The sequence below is a fragment of the Diabrotica virgifera genome, chromosome 4, assembly GCF_917563875.1.
Source record: "Diabrotica virgifera virgifera chromosome 4, PGI_DIABVI_V3a".
In the NCBI taxonomy this organism is placed as follows: domain Eukaryota; kingdom Metazoa; phylum Arthropoda; class Insecta; order Coleoptera; family Chrysomelidae; genus Diabrotica; species Diabrotica virgifera.
Window position 1 is genome coordinate 129,790,916 of NC_065446.1, and position 15,278 is coordinate 129,806,193.

Consider the following 15,278-nt stretch of genomic DNA (forward strand, 5'->3'; position numbering starts at 1 on the left):
ATACATACACGAGTCAAGAAACTTGTGAAGTCGTAACGATTAAGTTCATTTAAGATACTAATTAGGGGATGATTTTCTCGATTTTTTTACCAAAACAAAAAGGGACTAACTTTATTTTGAGCGTAACTTGTTTACTTTTGATGCTAGAAATTTTTTTATAAAACAAAAATGAAGCTTTTTTTAAACACTTTAAATAAGTTGTAATGGGTTTTCCCCGAAATGTGCTTCATTTTTGGTTATTTCATGTTAAAGTATTCCATTTAGAATTTGACGAATATGAACCTATTTTTCATTAGCTATAACTCTGCTTCTACTAGGTATAGAGACGTGATATATACACCATTTTTTTTTTAGTTTTTTACAGGCTATATTTTTGCTAAAAGTATTTTTCGACAAAATACTTACTATTTGAGTTATTTGCGAAAAACCGTCTAAAAACGTGGTTATTTTGTTGAAAAAAGGAACATATTCACTCTGCCAAATAACTCGAAAAGTATTGACTTAGTGAAAAAACTCTATAGAATAAAAGTTAAAAATTAGCCAGTTTATCAATTTCCTGACTTACTTTGGACGAATATTTTTCACCCCCAAGAGAGGGTGAAAACCACCCCCGGGGCAAAAGCACATATCGGCACAATATCACTTTTTGTATTTGACTTGTTAGCTATGTTCATGCCAAATTCTATGTCAATCCAAGCGGTTCTTTAAAATTTAGAGGTTTTGCAATATTTTACCGTTAAAGAACGGACTAATTACCGTTAAAAAACATATTTCGGTGTGCATAACATATTTCGCTGACAGACAAATTTGATTCCTTGAGGTAAGGCTATTGAGACATTTTTTGTTTTATGCTTATTTTTTGTTTAACAATAATAAATATGTTGATTTTCACCCTTTTTTGCAACAAAAAATTCGTTGTTTGACTTCTGAGTGATATCAAAAACTCAAAAGTCGATAAAACTAAAAAACTGGACAGCGTTGCCTCAAAAAACTCATAAGTTAATAAAATCTTATTGAATTTTTTGTTTACTATGGTCCAATGATGAGTTCTGATGTCTACCGCAAAATTCATTATTTTTGAGGTGTCACCTCAAAAATTTGCCACCGTTGGCTTATTTTTCAATATTTTTCCTTGTATAATCTATGAATTGTACTGAATATGCCTATTTTATTTAAAAATAAAATAATTCTGCCATACTTTCAAAAAAATGTGCTTGAAATATTGATTTCAACCCCTACGCGCCCCCCTTAAAGATAGATATGACACGATTTTGATAGGCAACTCATGCTAAAAATATTTGTCTATGTATGAAATTTAATAAAAACAATGTTTATCCAGCAAGCAGATGGGTACAGATCGACCTATATGCGGATCCCGTACTATAGTATATCTCTTTTAAGCAAAAACATTGAGAATAAAAATTTTGATTCCAAAAGTATAATGCAGGGTGGTGAATCGGAAAATGGACCATAGGAAACTCAATGTTAAATTTTAAACTGTTGAATTCCTGCTTCCCTAATTGTGTTACATCAAAAGTCATGAGAAGTTATTTGTAGAGGATTGAAATCTGTATTAAAAACAGAAGTTACAATTGTTCTACGATTTAAACACATTCCAAAATTTTGAAAAATATAATGTATTTACCGCAGTAGGTACGTGTGGGCATGTTAGGCCACACGTTACTATTTAACTGACAGTGAGCACACTATTAACTGAAGAAAATATCTTTTTAATACTTTCTCCTTAACTGAGGGTATCTGATCAACTTTATTGTGTTTTAACCTTAGAATATAAAATAAACTAGGAAGGAGTAAAATGCGAAATGACTCCGAGCCAGGAAGGAGGTTGCAAATGGCGATCAGCTGTCAGATTTGCTTTTTATCTCTAGTGACGTACCTTTGAAAGAAGGAAGAAAATAAATTATTAACGATTTTATTACATCTTTGATGTTAAAGAAACAGCTATAGATCAAGAGAAAATACGTATTAATATAATATTTTGTTGAAAAGTCAGTTAAATAACATTTTATTGTACTAATAACTTCAGTTAATTGATTGCATATACAGGAGCTTTACCAGATGGTACGCCTATGCACACAGCTGATCCAATAGGGCTTTTCATCGATTGTCATTTGTTTCGAGCTTCTGTCATATGTTGTATAATCTGTGCATAATATTAATATACACGGATTATACGACATATGACAGAAGCTCGAAACAAATGACTGTGAATGAAAAGCCCTATACACAAACACCTTCTACCTCGTTGACAAAAACTTACGAGTCATCCACAGACGTTCAAGATTGCCAGTTCCGCTAGAAATTTAAGGTGTTGTTGATATATGACAGACTCCTTCCTGTTCTTTTATATTCTAAGGTTTTAACCAATAAATGATAAAATAAATAAAGAAATTGACAGTTCAAATTGTTAATATAATAAATTCATTGTCACCGAATGCAATCTTATACACATTATTGCACTGTGTGTGGCGTAACTTTGGCGTATTTCTCTGAAAATTGTATTATATTTTTACAAAATTTTGAATAATTATTGTTCATAGAACAATATTAACAGTTGTTTTCAATACAGATTTCAATTCTCTACAAATAGTTTCTTATGAATTTTGATGTAAAATAATTAGGAAAGCAGGAATTCAACAGTTTAGAATTTTACATTGAGTTTCTTATGGCCCCTGTTCCAATTCACCACCCGGTACAGTGGGGGATAAAAAAATTAAACCTATTAAATGAGCGCTGAAAGACGTATGTGGAGACCTCTGGGCAATACATCATTTTTTGGTGGCGAATTTAGATTTCTCGTCCCAAAAAACATGCGCTTACCAAATTTCGTGTTGTTAACTCATGCCTGTCAGGAAATATTCAAGAATAAATAAAATAAAAGTTTAACTTGTGACACTCTATATTTCAGTTATTATCAACTTTCGTACTAAGGTAACCCATATAGCACACAACGTCCGATGTACGTCCATATAACGTACATTTAAAGTCCAAACGTCCATGGACCAAAACTGGACGTACTATGTACGTACATTACGGGACGTCCATTGGATGGACGTTTGATTTCAACGTACATTGGACATCCATTTGTGGTCCATGGATATTTTACACAAAACGTATATTAAGTCCCAATACAAACAAAATGAGAATCTTCTTGACAACGTTGTCGCTCTTCGCGCTATCGAAGACAGGTACTTTTAGGGGATTATCGCTGTTAATTGTTGTGGAATACTGAAGGATATGATAATTCACAGAATGGCAAACGCGCTTGTAATATACAACAACGGTACTGACTCTAAAAATAGTTTGGAGTTTGGAACAGAAACAGAACAGAGATTAAACCTCTTTTAATGTGCATGCTTCCTAGGGCGTCATTATCTGAATCTCGTCTTTATGAAAATACATCCTGTGATATATTTGTGTTTTCTGTTTATCGTGCAAGTGCAGTCGTGCATTAATGAAGATCCTAGTTCTTATAATAAAGTATATATTATAATGAAGTTATAGTAAAGAGTAGATAATAAAAAAGGTCTTTTGTGTAATATTTTTAAGTATAAGTTTAGTATTATAAGGAACTATTTCCTATAAAGGCTTTTTGCTATGTATTCACAAAATTATGGATACTAGATTGCTTTCTGAAAAGTGCCCTACAAATGTCCATAAGACGTACATTGAATGTACATAAGGTGTACACTGAAAGCTCCAATACAACGTACAATGTACGTTTGTAGCGGACGTTCTATGGACGTCCAATTTTGTGAACTCTGGACATTCGTTGAACGTCCATCGGATGTCCATTGTACCTTAGCGGGACGTCCATTGAACGTTCCAATGTACACAGATGTACGTCCATAAAACGTACTTGTGCTATCTGGGAAGTTAGCTTGAATCGACCTATTTTAAACTCGGTAATCTAAGGTTAAGCTATTCTTTACCAAACACCCTGTATAATCTCATATGACGAACTTGACTCTGATTGCTTTCGATTTTAAATTTTAAGATATATGGTGGGATATCCATAGACGTAAATGTATTAACATACGTTTATGGTGATCTGATGTATTGTGAATGTAAAAGCTATTATGACGTCACTAAATGCAACATGTTGCCTGGAGGTTAAAAGCAAGGCCGCGAATTAAACTGCAATGTTGACATACCCATTTGATAGTAGCCTTGACATACCCTACTATATTTTTCAGGTCGAGCGGTCAACAACATCCAATGTAGTGAAAGTCTATCTATATTATACCTTAGATTATTAATTTTTTAAATTGACACCTTCATATTAACATAATACATTAATTTGGTAAATAAAAACGTGACTGTTTTGGGTTATGGCCATATACTTCGTTGCTACATTTATTGCCAATAAAAATATATCGTTTGTATTTTTTTACATTTTTTAAATTACTATTTTGTGTGTTACTATTTTATAAATTATAGGTTTGAATATTTTTTTTTATTTTTTAAAAGGTTTTCTGTAAAATTTCTTGGTCCTTTTCTTTTAACTTTTTCTAAAATAATTATTCTCTGTTCTTCGTTATTTTAGGATAGGTACCGTGTATAGCCTCTAATAAATTACAAATAATTTGTTTAAAAACGTGATATTTTTTATTGTCTATTTTGTTTTAAAAACTGACTTCATAAAGTTTTACTATGAATTTGTCGAGTCAATATAGGTGCCTATAATATTTTAACACATTCATCGAACAAAAAATAACAAAAAATTATCGTGTAAAGTGAAATTTTTTGTCATGCTGCAAACTCGATCGGTGGCCAATATAATCTTTTAAATTTAATCTCAAGGAGTATTCATAATTCTAGCGATATGAGGATGTGTGTTATCGTGCATTAGTAAAATCTGTCATATCCAATAGGGATGCTAAGTGGCAAACCATGATCTTCTAAAACGTTTTTAATGTAGGTATATGTATTCAAAATTAAAATTAAAGCGACTGAAGTGTACCTATATTAAAAGAATTCACTTTTAAGCCCGATTTTCATTAGACGTGCAAGGAACCGGACCGGCAATGGCAATGCACGGGCAAGGTTTTCGGAGTGAACTTACAATGTTAAAGGCTTGTCGCGGGATAATTTCCTTTGTATAGTGAACAATGTGCAAAACTTCCACGTTAATAAAAATTACTTTAATATTAGACGAAGAAACAGAAAATGGAAACAGACATTGCAGAAGAAACAGCAAAAAAACGTTTTTGAGTACATAAAATGCTAAAGAAACGCAATGAAGGAGAATTTGCAACGTTACACTCCGACCTTTTAGACTTTAGACGATCAAGCAACATTTTTTTAAATATGACAATATTAATGACAGAGGACGATTTTAGTAACTTATTGGCGCATATTGAGGAAGGGACCTCTTCAAAAACAAAATACTTCTTTCTTCTTTCCTTTATTGTCACTATAAATCTAATTTCAAATAACCACGATTGCTTGCCGGTAAGGTATTCACACTTGTCGTGACCTGTACGGCACATGATAGGCAAATATAAGGCGCATTCCAAGTGACATGAAAACCGTCCTTCGTACTGCCCTCGTCATGCGCATTATAAAAAATGCGTTCCAAGCGAACATGAACGATGATTCGTATCGTACACTGTTGTTCCAAGCGATCTATGTACCGTTTCGAAATCGGTAACTGAACGGTCCTTTTGATACATGCCTTCAAGCAGAAATTATTTGTACTGACTTGCGCAGTTAGGATTGTTTTCATTTTTACTGGTCACTGCTATGAGATCAGCTGATGATTCAATAATAGAATATTCCACAATCCACGCTATATAGTACCTGTGAATCTTGATTTTCGTTTAAATATTAATTCTTTTTTTTTTCAAATTAATCTTAAAAATATGGATAATTTATTATTTTTTTATGACAGCGATTTTATGTCAGATATCGATTCTGAGGAAGATTTTGAAGTTGAAGTGGCACGCTACTAGTGGTACTGTGGTAAGTACTCGTACTGAAAATGGCTCAGGCGCAACTCGAACTTGAAACGGTAGGTACACAAATACGTTCCAAGAGGGTTACGTACCGGTAATCGGTTCGGGATCGATAGAAAACCGTTCAAGGGCGATTCTGCGCATTAAAACAGTCCAATCGATTTCGTGACGGTTCAAGGGATCGTACAAATGTGTCGTCTTGGAACGAACCTATATTGTCTCTCGCGTGCAAAGCCCGTCGATTACCGATGCCTGGCACGCCTAGTGTGAATTAACTCCCGTAAATTTAATAAGATTTTATGCAAAATATATCTTGCCGAGCCGATGCCTTGCCCATGCCGAGCACCTGCCTTGCATGATAGTGAGAATCAGCCTTAAGGGAACATACTGGATTGAAGTGGTGGATCAGGAAGTGAAATATATGACCAAGTCTTCAAGAAAAGTGATTTATTGTCATTTAATAATCAAAATTCAACGCCAAACAGAAGGTCAACCGTCCTGTAGAAAGGTGAGGCACTACAACTACCTCGCCACCATAATAAATGAAGAATGGACTAACAACCAAGAGATAAGAGCGCGCATCGGAAAAGCTAGATCCACCTTCAAACGGATGCGTTTGAAGGTGGACGTGTGCAATCGTGGACCATGAACGAAGATATGTGCAGAAAATGGGAAGCATTTGAGATGTGGCCATATCGGAGAATACTTAAAATCCCGTGGACTGACCGAGTCAAAATGAGGAAATCCTTAGAAGGATGAAGAAGAACCGAGAGGTACTGACCACCATCAAATCTCGAAAGTTACAGTACTTCGGACACATTATGTGAAATGCATACAGATATGCCCTTCTACAAGCCATCCTGCAAGGAAACATATTTGGAAAACGGGGTCCAGGAAGAGAACATCCTGGTTGGAGAACCTCAGAACCTGGTTTAACACAACATCCGTGCAGCTTTTCAGCGCTGTGGCGGATAAGGTAAAGATTGCCATATCATTTGAAACAAAAAACCTACATATGTTTTTTTGCACAAATGGCGGATAATTTGTTATGGCAGATAAATTAAAAAAGTTAACAATAGGTACTATATTTATATATACCTACTATCGGTTTACAAGGTTGTCCGTCTTGCGATACCCATACGCCATTCTTCTCTGTCCGCACATTGATCTACTTGAAGACCTCTTTTATCCAAGGCTTTGTTTATTCCTACCTGCAAACTTTTCCTCGGTCTACCTCTTCTTCTTCTACCTTGCGGTTTCCAGTTTCGTACACGTGTTTTGGGATTGTGTCATGCATTCTTTGTCCGTGACCAAACCATCTTAGTTGTATTTTGGCATTTATGTATTGTATGTTATCTTCATTATTTCTCGTATCCATTCATTGGTGACATATGTTCTCTTTTTGATCTTCCTGCAGCTCTTCTCCAAAAATCCATTTCGGTGACCGCTTTCGAATTGTCCTGCATATGACATACTTCGCAGCTGTATGTTATAATGCTTTTCACTACGGCGTTATAGATCTTTTTCTTGTTTTGATTGTTTATCTGCTTGTCCCTGAGTACTGAGTTTAGAAGCGTAATTGCTTTCCTGCCCTGAATAATTCGTTGTTTAATGGCTACGCCCAGTGTTCTGTCATTCGTGATTTTCATACTCATGTATTTATATTCGTTACATTTACTGATTGTTTCTCCTCCGTTTAGTATCAAGTCCTGCTGCGTTCCATCGATATTCATATATTTGGTTTTTTTCTATGTTCAACTCTAGTCCCATTTCATACTCTCCTCTATTAGCTTTCTTGTCTAAGAAAGCTAATAGAGGAGAATAGCTAATTCGTTCTTTAATGGCTACGTCCAGTGTTCCGTCAATCGATCTCAACTTGAAAATTCCACTATAATCTGGTCTCCCTTTGTCCAATCCTCTGTTCAAAAGTTAAAAAGAGTGCAAAGAAGGTTATTTATGCACTGTGCATTTAAATTACACAGACCTTATTCATATTCTGATATGATGAGATACTTAGAACTTGATCCTCTGTCTACTAGACGAGTTAATTTCGACCTCATCTTCATTTTTAAATTGGTTAACGGAATTATACATTCACCTGAACTGCTTCAATTGGTTTGTTTCCACATTCCTTCCCGTGTCCTTCGTGAGAATACACTATTTCATATTCCTTTTCGTCGAACTAATTATTCTGTGAATATAGGTCTGGCCAGACTTCTTGCTCATGCTAATCGGTTGCCTCATGAGACAGATTTTTTTAACTTGTCCTTAAGTGCCTTTAAACAATCTCTGAAGCGTTCGTTAAAGGGCCTAGCCGGGTAAGATCATGAAAAGTGCCCCCAACTCGATTCGAATTCCATATAGGTCACCGTTTAGCATATATAGTGAAACTACCTTTCTGAAATTTTTAGCCCCCTAGGTGGTCATGTGACCCACCTAGAGCCTAATTAGGCTTTTTAGGTTTTTATTTTTATCTCAGCCGCATCGAGAACTAGCGAAAAACTTTAATAAAAAATTTGTAAGATTTGAAAAGTTCTGTGCGAAAAATTTTTTTTTTTAATTTTTGGCGGGAATTTTAAATTTTAGAACGATTTTAAAATTTTAAATGAATATAAAAAATAACTAAGACATTCGTTTTCACGAAAAAATATATAACGTGTATTTTTGCATAATATTTCACCCTGAATTTTTTCAAATTTTTAAAATTGGTGAAACGCACCTTCAAAAATAAAAAACCGCATTTTTTCGGTTTTTTTTTTCGTCTTTTGATACAATTTTATACATATTTTTCAAAAAAGGTAACACCGTCACTGGAGCAGGTAAAAAATTTAAAAAGAATTGGGGTTTGCTTAATAAAAATTTTTTGTAACACCATCCATTTTCAAGATACAGGGCGTTGAAGAAAACAAAATTTTACACATTTTTTACGATTTTGCCGAAACTACTGGCAACATTGTAATAAAACTTGGCGGGTTTTAAGAGGTAGCTATTGTGCATGTTTTGACATACAATTAAGGATTTGATATTCATCATTGGCGCGCTTAGGGGTAATGGTCTGAAATTTTCAAAGAAAAAAAGATAGTACGCCACTGACATATTTCAAATTAACAATCATTTTTAAATTCCTCATTCAATTTGCGATAAAAAAAAACTATCTTATTATTTTTTCATACGAGGCGCCGTTTCGCTGCAAAAAATAAAATATCTTAAAGCTTCCAAAGTATTCGAATTAGTTTTTATAATGGACGTACGAGTTTACGTATGTAGATGTAGAAACTACTAATAGAAGTTCGAATACTTTGTAAGGGTTAAGATGTTTTATTTTTTAAATAAAAATGGCGCGTCGTATGAAAAAATAGAAAGATAGATTTTTTGTCACAAATTAAACGAGAAATTCAAAAAGGATTGTTAATTTGAAATATGTCAGTGGCGTACTATCTTTTTTCTTTAAAAAGTTTATACTATTACCCGTATACGCGCCAATGATAAATATAAAATTCTTAGTTGTATGTCAAAAAATGCACAACAACTACCTCTTAAAACTCGCCAAATCTTATTACAATGTTGCCAGTAGTTTCGGCAAAATCGTAAAAAATGTGTAAAATTTTGTTTTCTTCATGTATATTGAAAATGGATGGGATTACAAAAAATGTTTATTAAGCAAACCCCAATTATTTTTCAGTTTTTTACCTATTCTAGTGACGGTATTACCTTTTTTGAAAAATATGTATAAAATTGTATAACGAAAAAAAAAACCGAAAAAATGCGGTTTTTTATTTTTAAAGGTGCGTTTCACCAATTTTAAAAATTTGAAAAAATTCAGAGTGAAATATTATGCAAAAATACACGTTATATATTTTTTTCGTGAAAACGAATGTCTTAGTTATTTTTTTATATTCATTTAAAATTTTAAAATCGTTCTAAAATTTAAATTTCCCGCAAAAAATTTTAAAAAAAATTTTTTTCGGACAGAACTTTTTAAAGCTTACAACTTTTTAATTTAAAGTTTTTCGCTAGTTCTCGATGCGGCTGAGATAAAAAATAAAAACATAAAAAGCCTAATTAGGCTCTAGTAGGGTCACATGACCACCTAGGGGGCTAAGAATTTCAGAAAGTTAGTTTCACTATATATTCTAAACGATGACCTATATGGAATTCGAATCGAGTTGGGGGCACTTTTCATCATCTTACCCGGCTAGGCCCTTTAATTGTAATTCTATATACATATTTATTTTATGATTTTGTATTTGTTTGTAATTTTTATAAATGTTGCTTAATTGTATATTTTTTGTCAATGGGCTTGCCCCGTTTATTAACAATAAATAAATAAGTCCTGCTGTGTTCCATCGATATTCATATATTTGGTTTTTCCTATGTTAATCTCTAGTCCCCATTTCCTACTCTCCTCTATTAGCTTTCTTGTCTAAGAAAGCTAAAAATACGCGCAAACAAAATTTTTTTGAAAAAAGCACCCTCTTTGAGTTATGAGCGATTTTAGGGCGAAGTCAGGCCAAAAGTTGGTAATTCCAAAAAATCCTATCTTAGCCTCTACTAAAGCAATCGTAACGTACCTACAACCTACAAAAAAAGTTCGTTAAGACACATACTTTTAATCTTATTTTGTTTTGTATATAGCCAACTTTTTATTTAGCACGTTAATTTTTACATCGAAAAGCACAGTAGGTATACTGAATTCGCTCAGCCGAGATTCATTTTGATACATTCGGATAGGAAATATACAACACATAAATTCCTACCTCACAGTATTAACTGCTCAAATCAACTTAATATTTCATTAAAAAAAGAAGAATTATTGGAAATAGTGGGAGTGTATACTAAACTCATAAAATTTTGTGGAATTTATTTCTACAAAATATTTTTATTTTGTACAATAAATAATTTCCTCGTTTGTTAACAATACATTATAATGGTGTCAATAAACAATTATTGATTGGCGTAAGGTTTATGTTATTTATGTCTGTTTACATAGCAGGCATGTTTGGTTATGTAGTAATTTCCAGTCACGTCTAGCAACCTAACTTTAAAAAAAAATTACCAACGTCACTAGACAGTTGTGTCTCAGACTAGCGAATCGACTTTATTTGCTGTATCTCGCATAGGCAGTAAAATACAGATGAATTGCATAGGTGAGTATAAACTGATAAACAAATATTTTAATGTATACAATAGCAACACTTCTTTTAAATAATGCTATTACATAAAAAAATAATTAAGGAATAAATTATTTTATTTTAAGTCGTCATCGATTACTTCATCAAGTATTTCAGTGTCATCAGTTATTAGTTCTGGCTCAATTTCAAGGTTTTTACATTTAAATAAGTAAGTACAAAGTTCATATCTGAAACCTCGAGCCAAACAAGAGCAAATTTCTTCATCATTGCAGGGGTTCTTACCACTGTATCACCTTCGCAATAATTCACACATAATGTAGTATTTTGTAAAATCCAACCATATTCAATAGGATCACATGGTTTAATATTTTCAGATCTGGATTGTGACCATTCACTTGCCATTTAGGCTCCTAAGCATGTTGCATTAAAGAAGGCTTTGATAGAGGTATTATCTATTATTATACCTTGGAGTTATCGCGTCTTTACCTTAAGAACCTTTTTTCCGTTAAATTTACCAGTTGAATAAAGCAAACTTAAATAAAGAGTCTTGTTACATCATTTAATGCTTCCTCTATAGACAAATCAATAATATTTGTTAAATCGTCTATCCCGTAACGCCAGATTCGCTACTCTAACATGCTTGGATTGTATCTCACTTAGTGCAGCAGATTCGTGCAAATAATTATAAGAATTGTGCATTTAATGATAGAAGCATATAATTTGGACCACATATACTACACATACAAAGGTTCATATTTAGATAGGAGGCCATCTCAGATTTTGCCTTTTACAAAAATGACAGGGATTCAAAATGGCGACTATACATATATGTGACTAATAGGACCATAACTTTTGAACGTGACTTTAGATTTCAACCAAATTTGGTATATAGGTTCTTTTTTTGATGTATAAGATCGAGGTATTGAACCGGAAGAATCGGTTTACCAGAAGTTGTGTTTTTCCTGGTTTTTATGTAAAAATATGTTGTTTTTTTTGTCAATTCTTTCACCCTGTATGTATTAATTTTTCAAAAATAAATACGGCCATTAAAAAGAGCGTAAAAATATTTTTTAGGAAATATTTGTAACTTTTTAGTTGTGTTAATAACCATTTAATAAATGCAAAACGTATCTTCACATCTACCTATATGCGGCAGATTGGTGCAAATATTATAAGAATTATTGTGCATTTAATGGTAAACGCATATAATTTGGAACACATATACTACACATATAGGGGTTCAAATTTAGATACGAGGCCCTCTCAGTTTTTGTTCCTTTTACAAAAATGGCGGACATTCAAAATGGCGACTATACATATGGGACTAATAGCACGATAACTTTTGGACGAGATAACAGATTTCAACCAAATTTGGTATATAGGTTCTTTTTTCGATGTATAAGATAGAGGTCTTGAACCGGAAGAATCGGTTTACCAGAAGTTGTGTTTTTCCTGGAAATCGGCCAACAGGTTTAGGAAATTCAAGACATCTAACGTGTACAATTCGGCGAGTAAGTCGATTATTTTGCTCTCAAGTGTAGTGTCGCAAAATTACACCGCTTGTCCATAAAAACCACAATAAGTTAAACAAAGATAAACGATGTAACTTTATAAAATACGTCCACCGATAAAAACCATTTTCTCATTATTACATTGACAGTACATATCAATGATCAGGGTAGGAGTCGTAGAATAAGACTAATCTCCTGTTTGAACAATTTGAGTTTGGTTTAACTACACTTCTTCTGATCTCTTTAGAGCAGCGGTGTCGAAAGTGCGAATTGCCATGATGGTTGCCGATCTTCTTAGAGGAGATGGCACATGAAGATCAATGATATTACATATAGTACATTTCACTTAATGTTTTGATTTAACTTGTTTGCAAATTAATCATGAAGTTTGGGCAAATATATAATGGAACAACTATAGTATACATAATATGTATGAAATTTTTAGGGCAATAAATATTTTGATCTATAAACTTACGTAAAAATTAATTTAATTATTCCTTTGCTATAGTTTTATTCAAGAGTCCTTATACAAAGAGTTAGAACCGATACACTCAAGTAGTAATAAATTTCTTACGATTTCAGCTACAGGACTTTAAAAAATAGTACTGTAACAAAAGAGAAATCTTGGACGACCGCCGTATAACAGTAAACACCTCGAGAATGACGTCATCGAATGATCTAGGCCTCGGCGGAAAGGAGGAGGAACTTCTCGAACATACGACCCGTAGGCGGAACACGCTGATAGCTAGAGATGGGCGTCGATTGTTCCAGAATAACAACTGGGTATAAATACGGGCATATTTGTAAATACAGTTTAGTCTTAAGCTAAAGTTTGTAAAGTAAACTTGTATAAATAAATAATAAAGTCGTAAATAAATACGAACCGCTAGTTTTATTGTAATTATAAGTAATTACAATAGTCACGTTACAGTTGGTGTCGGTGTTCGGTAAAGTTAGTGCGATATAAATAAGTGAATTACAGAGAGACTTTAAAAGACTTTTGAACTTTATTCGTCGGGAATAACCGGAGTGCGTTAATTGTTCGGTATTCGGAAAGACTTTAAGACTTTTGGAAAGTACGTGTGTGCCGACCAAAGATGTTGCTACAAGAACTTACAGTAAAACAGCTCCGTGAACAGCTAGAGGAACGGGACGTGGACAGCAGTGGGCTCAAGATAGTCCTACAAGCACGACTCGAGGAAGTCCTCAAGGAGAATGGAGATGACCCAAAGACGTTCCACTTCCAATCAGCAGAACAAGCGATCTTATCGAAATTTGAAAGTGTTTCTCAAAAGATCGATGAAACGTCTAAGATAAGTCTAAGTCTTTCTCAAACGATCGATGATATTTCTAACATAAATAATGAGAAATTCGAAACCATTTCTCAAAAGATCGATGAAACTTCTATAAAGAACAACGAGAAACTTGAAGAAGTTAGTAGAAAAAGCGACGAGAAATTTGAAAGTGTTTCTCAAGTAATTAAAGACGTTTGTAGACAGAATGACGAGAAATTTGAAGAAGTTTCTAGAACATTCGATAAGATGCAGAAAAGTGTAGAGACCGTAGAAGAAAAGATCAAACAACTAGAGAGCATGATAACCGATACAAAAGTACAACCATCAGTTAATGCAGCAGCGTTAGATCCGGTAGTGAAAGATGAACTACCGAGAGACGAAACGTCGCATAATATGAGATTCAAATTACCACCATTCGATGGAAAGTCCTCTTGGTCCATATATCTTAGACAATTTGAAGCTATTGCGACCGCCAATCATTGGACCGAACAGGAAAAGGCTGTTTCCTTGACTGCTGCTTTGCGAGGTGATGCTGCAGATATATTAAGATCAATTCCTAAGGGTCAAGAAAATTGTTACCAGACCTTGTTCACTCGTCTAGAAAAACGCTATGGAGATGCCCATCTACAACAAGTATACAAAGCACAACTGCGAAGTAGAAGTCAACGAGCAAGTGAGAATCTGCAAGAATTTGAAGCAAATGTGGCTCGTGTGGTGCGGTTGGCTTATCCAGAGGTGCCAGACAGCGTTTTAGAAGAAATTGCAGTAGATACCTTCGTCAATGGGCTGAAAGATAATGAACTACAGAAAGCTTTACGACTAGCAAGGCCGAAAGTTTTAGATGAAGCACTTGCTATTGCATTGGAACACGAAACGGCTAGTCAAACTTTACGAGGCCATAGAGTAAGAACCATTGAAGAAAGTGACGAACACAACGATGAACGTCTGGAGGAAATGATACGGAGAGTATTAAGTAATCAGATGCCAAAGAGACGCGAGCCTAGATGTTGGAATTGTGGAGACGTAGGCCACATTCGTCGTAATTGTAAGAAGATCGTACAGCCGTCGGAAAACTAGAGCGGGTCGACACCAAGGGGCAACTGCCGACCTCGAGAACTAGAGCCCCCATAGTAACTGTCAACCTTACGTCCTCCGGTGGAATCCACAACTTATACATCGAAGGTCGTATCAATAATAGATGTAGATCATTTTTGGTGGATACAGGTGCAACGAGAACTATCGCGCGTCCAGATGTAGTACGAGACTACAATAAATTATCACCTGCAACAGTAAAGCTTAGAACAGCGACTGGTGAGCTAATTAATACATATGGCGAGGCTAATATGTCAGTATCCATTGGCC